Consider the following 13,667-nt stretch of genomic DNA (forward strand, 5'->3'; position numbering starts at 1 on the left):
TTATTTCAAGATATTATTAGTATACATAAAATATTACGACGGAGTGCTGTCCGAATGATTTCGAAGTTGTTTTTCGAGTGGGATAGGATTAAGGAAATTATGGGTTATAGCTATGGAGGTGATTGAGTATGGTTCATGGGTATGCTCGTGAGGTCAATATAGTGTTTATCATTTCCGTTGCGTCTACGTACCTTTTCTGCAATATTGAATCTCAATATTAATACGTGAGTACTCATAATTTAACTTTTACATACTAATAGTGTATCCCTGACTAGTGCTCGAGTATTTAAGATTATGCATGCTTATACTTTTGATATTGCCCTTAGACAGGTTAGGTTGAATCTTGAATTAGTTACACTTGCGGTTGAGATAAGGTATAAGATATGCATGTCCTTGGAAAGCTAGCGAAAAATTAAGAACTTTTCCTTTAAATATCGAATGGTTTCGATGAACGGATTAGAAGTTATAATCAATTGAATTTTAGATATTTTTATTAAAAATGATTATTATTATCGTCATTTTTATCGTCGTTCTAGTTTTATCTTATTATTATCATTATTATTATCTTTATCAATAAAAGAGATTTATCATTAAAAAATGTTATTTTTTTATTATTACTATCGTTATTATCGTTAAAGTTATAATTAGTATTATTATTATTATCCAATTATTATTATTATTATTATTATTATTATTATTGGTATTATTATTATTATTATCATTATTAATATATATATCATTATTTAAAAATGGTTATTGTTATTGTTATTGTTATTATTATTATTACTATATTATCATTAAGATAATTATTAGTATTATCGTTCTTATTATTTTTATCATTACTATTATTATTAAAAGTATCTTTAGTATTAAAACTATCATTTTAACAAAAATTATCATTTTAATAGAAATGTCATTGTTACTATAAAATATCATTATTATTATTATTTTAAATAGAATTATTATTTTAAATATAATATTAAAAATTATTGTAAATATTAAAGTTATCATAATTAGAATTATCATTTTATCATAATGTCATCTTAGTAATTATAAATATTGATATTTTTATAATAATAATTATTATTACAAAATAATACAACTTTTACTTACTAACATTATAGATATTATTTTATCAAATAAATATGTGATACAAACATATTTTACTACGTGTAATAACTTACTTTAATAATACCTATCATATTATCTTTATGATATTAAATGAACCCTATAAATTTTATTACTTAATATATATATAAAAGTATATTTTATTATATAAATTTAATATAAAATTTTATTTATTAATAAATAAATTATATTATTTACTCTAATAAATCTTTTAAAAATATTTAAAAATATAAAACGACGATATTTAAACTATATATTAATCATGTATAGATTTTTGGAAATTATTTTGAGTCAAATTTACTTTTGTTAACTTTTGCATATTAGTCTCGAGCATTAGGATTGTGGTACACTATGACTTGACCTAATTTGTTAGACAAATATTGACCAACACATAATTATATATAATTAATTTAGGTTCGTGAATCCGAGGCCAACCTTGCACTTGTTCAATGACGTTATATGTATTTTTACTACGAAATACAGTATGGTGAGTTTCATTAATCCCTTTTTAAATGCTTTTGCAATATATATTTTTGGGACTGAGAATACATGCGCTGTTTTTATAACTGTTTTACGAAATAGACACAAGTAATTGAAACTACATTATATGGTTGAATGATCGAAATCGGATATGCCCCTTTTTATTAAGTCTGGTAATCTAAGAATTAGGGAACAGACACCCTAATTGACGCGAACTCTAAAGATAGATCTATTGGGCCTAACAAACCCCATCCAAAGTACCGGATGCTTTAGTACTTCGAAATTTATATCATGTCCGAAGGAGGATCCCGGAATGATATGGGATATTCTTATATGTATCTAGTTAATGTCGGTTACCAGGTTTTTACCATATGAATGATTATTTTTGTCTCTATGCATGGGACGTATATTTATGAGAACTGGAAATGAAATTCTTGTGGTCTATTAAAATGATGGAAATAAATGATTATGATAAACTAATGAACTCACCAACCTTTTGGTTGACACTTTAAAGCATGTTTATTCTCAGGTGTTAAAGAAATCTTCCGCTGTGCATTTGCTCATTTTAAAGATATTACTTGGAGTCTTTCATAGTATATTTCGAAGAACGTTGCATTCGAGTCATTGAGTTCATGAAAGATTATTATTAAATCAATTTATAGTTGGATAGTGAATATTATGAAATGGTATGCATGCCTGTCAATTTTCGATGTAAAGAATGATTGTCTTTTAAAAACGAATGCAATGTTTGTAAAATGTATCATATAGAGGTCAAATACCTCGCAATGTAATCAACTATTGTGAATCGTTTATAATGTATATGAACGGGTCCTTTCAGTTGGTATCAGAGCGGTGGTCTTAGCGAACCAGGTCTGCATTAGTGTGTCTAACTGATAAGTCGATAGGATGCATTAGTGAGTCTGGACTTCGACCGTGTCTGCATGTCAAAAGTTTTGCTTATCATTTTGTGTCGAAAATTAACTACTTATCATCCTCAGGAAATTACCTGCTTATCATTTTTAGTCTAAGACACGTCTTGCTGCATTGATTGCATGAATAGTGTATAGACAAAAATTCATATCTTAGCATATCTGCTAAATCATATCTTATCGTATCTGTTACTTTAAACTTTGCCTGACATATCCCGCAAAGTCCTTCGTAATCTATGAAATCTTTTGATCTATATATATATATATATATATATATATATATATATATATATATATATATATATATATATATATATATATATATATATATATATATATATATATATTCTATGTAATTAGAATACCATCGGGTTAGCCAAAATCATTTCATATCGAAAAAAAATCCTTTATCCAATCGTACGAAATGGAATTCGTCATCAGTTCAAGTCACTCAGATTCCGAAATGGAATCCTATTCAAGCTCCGAAAGCAGTGTGACCGGAATAGATCAACCAATCAGTCATCACCTATTCTGGATGAATTGGGGATGGGTTCGTAGCCTCCTCAATCATTGGAGACAAGAAGAAGGTGATCTCTTCCATCCACCACATTGCCCTCTTGACGAAGAACCTGAAGCACTTACCGACGTACCTGTCCGAAATACCATGTTCTCGCTCATTTCCAGAGTATCTCGTCACGATTATATATTACATCAAATTTTAGATTTTATTTATCCGCTCGTCCGAACCGACAATCACCCCAGTGTAATAGAAGAAGTCAACGAGCTTCGCGCTCGGGTAGTGGCTTTGGAGAATATGGTGCAGAGATTACAAACACCAACAGCAGCATCAGCAGCATAACCAGTACCACCATCATCAACGCCAACAGTACCATTACCACCTCCAACCACAACCGCTTCGTAAACCTCAACTTCACAATCTGTCCCACGAGCATCAACGTCATACGCACCATAGATACCAAGGAGTACCAACAACAATAACTGACGAAGTATTAATTCATAACTTCATTGGAGAAACATTCCATGGCGATTATGTAATCTCTAAAGTCTTAGAGATTATCTAATCTAGCCCTAACCATAAATCAGTTAAGCAAACCAAAATGATAGAAGGAAGAGTAGAAGCCCTGACAAAAATGGTGTGTGATTAACAAGCTAAACTTGCTTTACCAACAGCATCAACAGTACCGTCAGCGTTACTAGCATAGTCAGTACAGTCAACATCCGAATTAACAACACCGATAACATCACAAACTCCGTCAGTTCAAGAATCACTGTGGACATCATTACGAATCAATAACGTGTATATTGTATCAACGAGTTATGAAGAATTAACTCATTCCCTCTAAAGAAATTATATGTATATATATATATATATACATATATATATATATACATATATATATATACATATATATACATATATACATATATATATATATATATATATACAGATATATATATATATATATATATATATATATATATATATATATATATATATATATATATATATATATTTTAAAATAAATCATTCCGTGCTAAGCTATTGTGTGTGAATCTTAACTACTCGGTTAATTCATATTAAAAATATGCAATAATGTACGTCCTTCGGCCGCAAGTTAACCAGCGTTAACTACAATCTCTGTCGCAATTCAACAAATTCCAATTCATAATAAATCAAGTATATATTTGATTTTACACTTTCATCATCGATGTACCCGAAACTTTTCAGATAACATCATTCGTACTTTACGAAATTCACAAGAATTCCACGAACCAAACATCATACATCAACAAATAACGAAGTATTGATTCATAATTTCAATGTCATTAAAGAAATACTACGTAAAAGTTATGTACTTTTTAAAGCCTTTAGGGATTATTCAATTTTAGTTTCAACCGTAAATCAAATGAGTTTAATTTAACATTAACTCATTAAATCTATGTTACATCTGAAGAAAATATACATATATATATTTTCATAAAGACTGTAATAAAATTCTTTTGTACAAAATATTAATTGTGAAATTTTTTTTTAAAGGGTAGGTAATATCCGAGAGATATATAAATTCACAAATAATATGTTACATTCTTCGAATCTGATTCAGCAAATCATCCATTATACTCCCTACTTTCACAACAATATACATTCTTTTATAGAAATCAAAACAACCATACTCATTCAAAATTTAATTACATATTCTGATTTTGAAATCTCAAAATTCAACTCGAGATATGACCAAAATCATCACTCTTAGATCCTTACATCTTTCACAAGCTATATTTTGACTTCAAAACTGTGTTAGAACATCAAATGTATGTTAACGATTACAATCTGTGTTCAAACCCTTCAAAAATTTCTGAAGACACTTCGAATGATGAGCAATCGAGATGATGATCCAACCACATGTTACCCACAGTTAAGTACCCGAAAAACTCTTGAAACCAAAGTAAAAGTTTAAACAACGTATCCGCGTCAGATTCTTTGGCATTTATTAGCAAAAATAACTTTGCGACTCCTATTCAAAGTAGCCAGTTTTGTCACAGCTCCAGCAAGTCAACTTCGACTTTTCAGTCAGACTAACCTTATTATAACCTTGAGATATACACCATCGTTACCAGGGAACCATTTACATTCCATCATATTATTAGCAGATGTACCAACAACTTCATTACCCTTTGACTTTAGCCTCTCCAAAAAGTCATTATAATTATTTATTGAAACCCCATCATTTACTCATTCGCATCTTGTAAGGAGAATTGCCATACGAATCATTGGGAATTAGCAATCAGTATTTTGAAATCTCGCAGCATGTCTACGCCAACAGTTATATGTGTATATATAACGTCTATCTTCTGGACTTAATTTGAATGTGAAGTTTCTGAAAAACACTCCGAACTACGAATTGGTTCTCCGAAAATGGAAAAAAAAAATGCTGATGAAGCAGCAAAAACTATAAACGACTTTAAACGATAAAAACTGGATGATAATGATGAAGTGTGCTGGCAAAGCGCAGAAAAAGAGAAGTTTTGGAACCGGAAAACGGATTGAGCAAAGTAGGAAGGAGGCTGTGGAAAAATTACAAAGACAGAACCTGACATCAAAGGATCCAACTGATTCAGTACCTGCTGAAGTCATTAACGAATACCTTGCTCCTGACTCTAAACCCCTACGGACAATATTCTTCATCATCCTCTGATATTAGAAATTCTAAAATATCATCATATCTTTCATTATAAATATCCTCCATATTTCTGAAGATATTTTCTTAATTTTTCTTATTTGAAATCATTTACCTCTTCACGCTATCTGTATTACATCATAAAAGAAACTATTTTAGTTTTTAAATTCTGAAACATTCAAGTTTAAAATAGGAATATTTTGAAGTAGTGTTGGGAACTGAAGCATGAATTAGTATAATATAATGACACTTGATCAACGTGATTATATTACAGTAAGTCATGCTGAGTTTCTAAATGGAACGTGATGATTCACAGATCATAACATCATCATGTGCCATGTTATACGACTTTTGTATTCTATTTAACCTCTAAAATATCAAGAACATATTTCTTGATGATTCGGCCTTTTCCAAGGTATTCTAGTAATTTGACAAGTCAAGATCGTGCCATCACAATTTCCTTCCTAGAACATTAACAATGTTCATTCCGAAATTCATATCTGTGAATTCTGGACCATTACAAGCGGTGCTTAATCGCAAGAAGAAGAAACGAAAGGACAAAACTCCGAAATAGAAATTGGGGTATAAATTGCAGCAAATAAAAGAGAGCATTAACTGTGAATGATAATGATTATAGAAGATGGAAGCAGAGACTTTGAAATATAAGGGAACATATAAAGCCCAACGATAAACCAGAAATTATAAACCATATATATCGATGCATATAGCAATATAAAGACACGGGAGAACTAGAAACACTATAAACCCAAGAGTATAGTAGAAGTAAATAGATTCTTCCGGCGGTAGATGAAAAAGAAGAATGACCGATATGAAAGTTAGAAGTATATCGAGAATCAGAACTGGATGGAGCATATTGATGAATACTTTAAAATATGAGTTGAGGGGGAAAGAATAGAAGGTGATGAAACATGACTAGGAATTTAGAAATCAACAGATTTAACTCACACAATGGCGGAATAAGTGAATCAAACCCTCTAGTGAATAGGTTAAGTTTTTTTTTTGATTAATTTAGTCAAACCACAACTAAATCAAGTGTGATTAGATCAACACCTAGAGCTATTATTCACCACCTCGGTGATTTGGACTGAGAGAGAATCGGAGGAGCTCACTAGATCTGAGTGTGTGTAACAAATGAGAGGCTTAACCTAAAATGAAGAACATAAGACTTTATATACCCCTGCTGTTGACACACCCATACGATTCATTCATCACACGTACGAGTTGGCTTCATCAGCCGTACGGGTGATCACTCACTCGTGTCTTCTCATTTAGGTTGTAATTGTAACTTAGCTCAGCATCAACCGTGCGTATGAGCCTGTCAGCTGTACTAGTGAGGCTTCACTCATACGTCTGACTAAGTCTAACATAGTCAAACATCTAAATCTCATTCCTGCAGTTCCTGTAACCACATACAAACACGGATAGGATAATAACGAGCAATCATGGTGGCCTGTAAACTGTTGTACCTGCAATGGACGTGGTTAGATATCTAGGGACTTGCATAAAATGCATCAACAGAAGGTGTGAATTGTAAGGAAATGAAGGAGGTGAATTTATAAGAAAATCTCCGACAGAACAATTAAAATGGACGATCGCATTTAAAGCGGATCCTAATTCCCTTGATTACCGGAGAGTCAAATCTTATTAAGAAGATTTTCTTCAAATCCCTTGAAATCTGGGAATCAATCATATCTACGTCAAATGATAAGATGAATCTACACTTACTCATTTCACTCTTCCATGTTAGCTTCATTCGTACTCTTCATATAAATGGATTGTTTATCCAAATTATTCGCTGATGATAAAACTCTAGTTTTCAGCCCGTATGCATCATGAAAACATACTTATTATCATTCACGACCTTTTCACGCAAATTTCGGGACGAAATTTCTTTAACGGGTAGGTACTGTGACAACCCGGAAATTTCCAACCAAATTTAAACTTTAATCTTTATATGTTTCCGACACGATAAGCAATATTTGTTAAGTTAAATTTCAAGAATTTTAAACTATGTTCATACATTCATTCAACCTCGACCAAGTTCCAATGATTCACGAACCATTAAACGAATATGATTATATATGTATATGTGTATATATATTATAACTTGAAACGTAAACAAAATATTAGATTAAATACTTTATATGATTGTATCTGTTTCAAAATGTTTATCAATGGAATTAGAAGATAAGATCAAATGATTGAATTATCAGATATATTGAATTATGATTACAAGTCTCTGTTGAAAGGCCCACGTTGATTTGAGAAATCTTTCCATTTTAACAATATTCGGAAAATAAGAACAAATTGTCAATCATTGAGAACTAGACAAAGGATAGTGGAAGATTGAATCTCATAAAGACTCGATTGATCTATTTAGTTTCAAACATACAAAAATGTTTTCAATCTAAAAAGAACTTTATTATTAAAACGTATATAACTTTTATAAATATCTAGAACCACTTTTAACAACTCATTACTTAACTACTATGATAAAGATAACGATATTTATATTTTATTTTATTAAATATATATAACGATTTAAATTAATATTATATATATTTATACGCTTATTATACGTACATAGTTTTATACTTTTACTATACTTAAACTTTACCTTTACTTTATTTTTACTTTACTTTAACTTTAATAATTCACTTTAATAATTCATACTTTAATAATTCACTTTAATAATTCATACTTTAATAATTCACTTTAATAATTCATACTTTAATAATTCACTTTAATAATTCATACTTTAATAATTCAAAAATATATTATAAATAGAATTCAATAGGTTTCATTATTTCATAGAAACTTAAAAATATTTTTCTCTAAACTCTCTCAATCGATTTACATATATATATTTACTCCGTATTATTTCAAGATATTATTAGTATACATAAAATATTACGACGGAGTGTTGTCCGAGTGATTTCGAAGTTGTTTTTCGAGTGGGATAGGATTAAGGAAATTATGGGTTATAGTTATGGAGGTGATTGAGTATGGTTCATGGGTATGCTCGTGAGGTCAATATAGTGTTTATCATTTCTGTTGCGTCTACGTACCTTTCCTACAATATTGAATCTCAATATTAATACGTGAGTACTCATAATTTAACTTTTACATACTAATAGTGTATCCCTGACTAGTGCTCGAGTATTTAGGATTATGCATGCTTGTACTTTTGATATTGCCCTTAGACAGGTTAGGTTGAATCTTGAATTAGTTACACGTGCGGTTGAGATAAGGTATAAGATATGCATGTCCTTAGAAAGCTAGTGAAAAATTAAGAACTTTTTCTTTAGATATCGAATGGTTTCGATGAACGGATTAGAAGTTATAATCAATTGAATTTTAGATATTTTTATTAAAAATGATTATTATTATCGTCATTCTAGTTTTATCTTATTATTATCATTATTATTATCTTTATCAATAAAAGAGATTTATCATTAAAAATGTTATTTTTTTATTATTACTATCGTTATTATCATTAAAGTTATAATTAGTATTATTATTATTATCCAATTATTATTATTATTATTATTATTATTATTATTATTATTATTTTTATTATTGGTATTATTATTATTATTATCATTATTAATATATATATCATTATTTAAAAATGGTTATTGTTATTGTTATTATTATTATTACTATATTATCATTAAGATAATTATTAGTATTATCGTTCTTATTATTTTTATCATTACTATTATTATTAAAAGTATCGTTAGTATTAAAACTATCATTTTAACAAAAATTATTATTTTAATAGAAATGTCATTGTTACTATAAAATATCATTATTATTATTATTTTAAATAGAATTATTATTTTAAATATAATATTAAAAATTATTGTAAATATTAAAGTTATCATAATTAGAATTATTGTTTTATCATAATGTCATCTTAGTAATTATAAATATTGATATTTTTATAATAATAATTATTATTACAAAATAATACAACTTTTACTTACTAACATTATAGATATTATTTTATCAAATAAATATGTGATACAAACATATTTTACTACGTGTAATAACTTACTTTAATAATACCTATCATATTATCTTTATGATATTAAATGAACCCTATAAATTTTATTACTTAATATATATGAAAGTATATTTTATTATATAAATTTAATATAAAATTTTATTTATTAATAAATAAATTATATTATTTACTCTAATAAATCTTTTAAAAATATAAAACGACGATATTTAAACTATATATTAATCATGTATAGATTTTTGGAAATTATTTTGAGTCAAATTTACTTTTGTTGACTTTTGCATATCAGTCTCGAGCATTAGGATTGTGGTACACTATGACTTGACCAACACATAAATATATATAATTAATTTAGGTTCGTGAATCCGAGGCCAACCTTGCACCTGTTCAATGACGTTATATGCATTTTTACTACGAAATACAGTATGGTGAGTTTCATTAATCCCTTTTTAAATGCTTTTGCAATATATATTTTTGGGACTGAGAATACATGCGCTGTTTTTATAACTGTTTTACGAAATAGACACAAGTAATTGAAACTACATTATATGGTTGAATGATCGAAATCGGATATGCCCCTTTTTATTAAGTCTGGTAATCTAAGAATTAGAGAACAGACACCCTAATTGACGCGAACTCTAAAGATAGATCTATTGGGCCTAACAAACCCCATTCAAAGTACCGGATGCTTTAGTACTTCGAAATTTATATCATGTCTGAAGGAGGATCCCGGAATGATAGGGGATATTCTTATATGTATCTAGTTAATGTCGGTTACCAGGTGTTCACCATATGAATGATTATTTTTGTCTCTATGCATGGGACGTATATTTATGAGAACTGGATATGAAATTCTTGTGGTCTATTAAAATGATGGAAATAAATGATTATGATAAACTAATGAACTCACCAACCTTTTGGTTGACACTTTAAAGCATGTTTATTCTCAGGTGTTAAAGAAATCTTTCGCTGTGCATTTGCTCATTTTATAGATATTACTTGGAGTCTTTCATAGTATATTTCGAAGAACGTTGCATTCGAGTCATTGAGTTCATCAAAGATTATTATTAAATCAATTTATTATTGGATAGTGGATATTATGAAATGGTATGCATGCCTGTCAATTTTCGATGTAAAGAAAGATTGTCTTTTAAAAACGAATGCAATGTTTGTAAAATGTATCATATAGAGGTCAAATACCTCGCAATGTAATCAACTATTGTGAATCGTTTATAATGTATATGAACGGGTTCTTTCAGTGGCCATTCTGGACGCGCCGTGACAATTGCCTGTTTCATCCGAACTTCAGCAAACTTGTTTTGGCCATAACTTTTTGACCGTAACTCCATTTTCGATGAATCAAATATCGTTGGAAACGTAATAAGATTGCCTTTCTAATGGTAAGGTTTTGAAATATCAACTCAAACTTTATTTGGGATCGAAAAGGCATGTACACACCTTGTAACTCAAACAACGTCCAGTTTTCTTCGACATTCGAACACGAAACACGTACACGCTTGGTACACTTCATGCACTCATCGTACAATCATCTTTATACTATTATACAACCAAGTATGAATATTCTAAAGTTCATCACGTACCTTGGACATGTTATGATGAAAAAACGGGATGTTACAGGCTGCTGGTAAATGCTTCTGTTTTCTGTTATTCTGCCGGAGCCAACACCACCGTAAAACCACCATCGTATGATGTTGCTACATTCTTGTTTTATTTAAAACTACTATGACTATGTTTCTACTTCATTAGGACCCACTGTTACTACTCGCTAATATTTTTCTGTTCAAACACCATCTTAAACCATCACAAAATTGTCTTCGTGAACTGCCATAATCTTTGTTTGTTGTTTCTGTTTTTCTATCAAACAAACCAAAGCAAAACATTCCTTTCATGTATACTACTCGAATCACTACTGTACAATCTATTTCTGGTTCAATTATAACGTTAAAGATGATGAATTAGGATGATACACGATGAAGATAGGTAATAATGAAGATTATGATGATTGGTGATGGAGAACGATGTTGATAATGATAAAAGGAATTGGGGAAGATGATGAATAGTACCTGATGATGATTAACGGTGATCAAAAATAATAATGAAGATGATTGAACGTATATAAGGAAGATGATTAAAAAAACGAAGCTTGGTTATTTTTGTTGTTGTTGTTGTTGTTGTCTATTTTTCTTCACTGCAATAGTTCCAAGGGTAAAAACCCTACTGCATCACGTTAGAAATTTTAATTTGGTTAGTAGGTTTGTTGATTAAACTCCATTTTTGGGCCGGAATCCTTTTTGTGCAAGTGGGCCGATGAATTTCTGCTTGTTGGGCCAAAAAACATAATTTAGTTTGGGCCTGGTGAACGGGTTTTATTAAGTAGAAGGAGAGAAAGGGAAACAGATAAGTATCGGGTTAAATGAACTAAAACTCTAGCTATAATCAGATATGCAAAGACAGAGGGACGGTTTATGAGGGTGTCAGGTTAGCGAGAGGTCTCAGGTTCGAGCCCTGTCTGAGGCATTCTTTTTAGGAAAAAGCTTTTAAAGGTAGTTTCTAGTATCATTATTTTTTTATTGTTATTATTATTATTATTAATTGTTGTTGTTATTAAGTTAATTATTATCACTAATATTAGTAATATGATTATTAGTATAATTAATAGTATTATCATTAAGTATTATTATTATTATAGTTATTATTATTAGTATTATTATTATTATTATTATTATTATTATTATTAGTGTTAACATGATTTTAAAATTTTTATTATTATTATCATTAATCTGATTCGTATTAGTATTATCATTAAAGAACATCATTAGTAGTATTATTATTAAAACTATCATTATTATTATCATTATTACTATCATTATTATTATTTTCATTAAACTGATTTTTATATAATGTTATTTACATTATTTTTTATTATCATTAATATTATTATTATTATTACAGTATTATTTTTACTACAAACAAAACGGCTATTATTATTATTATCAAAATTATTATTTTCATTATTACTATTAAGATTATTATTATTATTATTATTAATTTACTAAATAAATATGATATATATAAGAAAAATATATTACATAACTACATTGATATTTTTTTATATCATAAATACTAATTATTTATCTAAAGTATATAAAATAAATAGAGTTAATTTAGTTATTAATGAAACATACAAGTTACTAACATAACAATTAATAATAAAACATAAACTTGTTCGATTGCGATTATATGTTTTAATATATATAATTGATATAGGTTCGTGAATCCGAGGCCAACCTTGCATTATTCAGTTCCGTCGTATGCATCTATTTACTACAAAATATCGTATTGTGAGTTTCATTTACTCCCTTTTTAAATGCTTTTGCAATATATATTTTTGGGACTGAGAATATATGCGCTGCTTTTATAAATGCTTTACGAAATAGACACAAGTAATTGAAACTACATTCTATGGTTGGATTATCGAAATCGAATATGCCCCTTTTTAGCTTGGTAGCCTAAGAATTAGGGAAATGGCCCCTAATTGACGCGAATCCTAAAGATAGATCTATGGACCTTGACACGTCCCATTCGGGTTACGAATGCTTTAGTACTTCGATTATCATGTCCGAAGGGAGTCCCGGAATGATGGGGATATTCTATATGCATCTTGTTAAGGTCGGTTACCAGGTGTTCACCATATGAATGATTTTTATCTCTATGCAGTTTGTGAAATGCCTGATATGAGATGTATATTTATGGAAAAAATGAAATCTTGTGGTCTATTAAAATGATGGAAATGATTGATTACGATAAACTAATGAACTCACCAACCTTTTGGTTGACAGTTTAAATCATGTTTATTCTCAG

Source organism: Rutidosis leptorrhynchoides, chromosome 1 (assembly GCF_046630445.1).
Source record: "Rutidosis leptorrhynchoides isolate AG116_Rl617_1_P2 chromosome 1, CSIRO_AGI_Rlap_v1, whole genome shotgun sequence".
Lineage (NCBI taxonomy): Eukaryota > Viridiplantae > Streptophyta > Magnoliopsida > Asterales > Asteraceae > Rutidosis > Rutidosis leptorrhynchoides.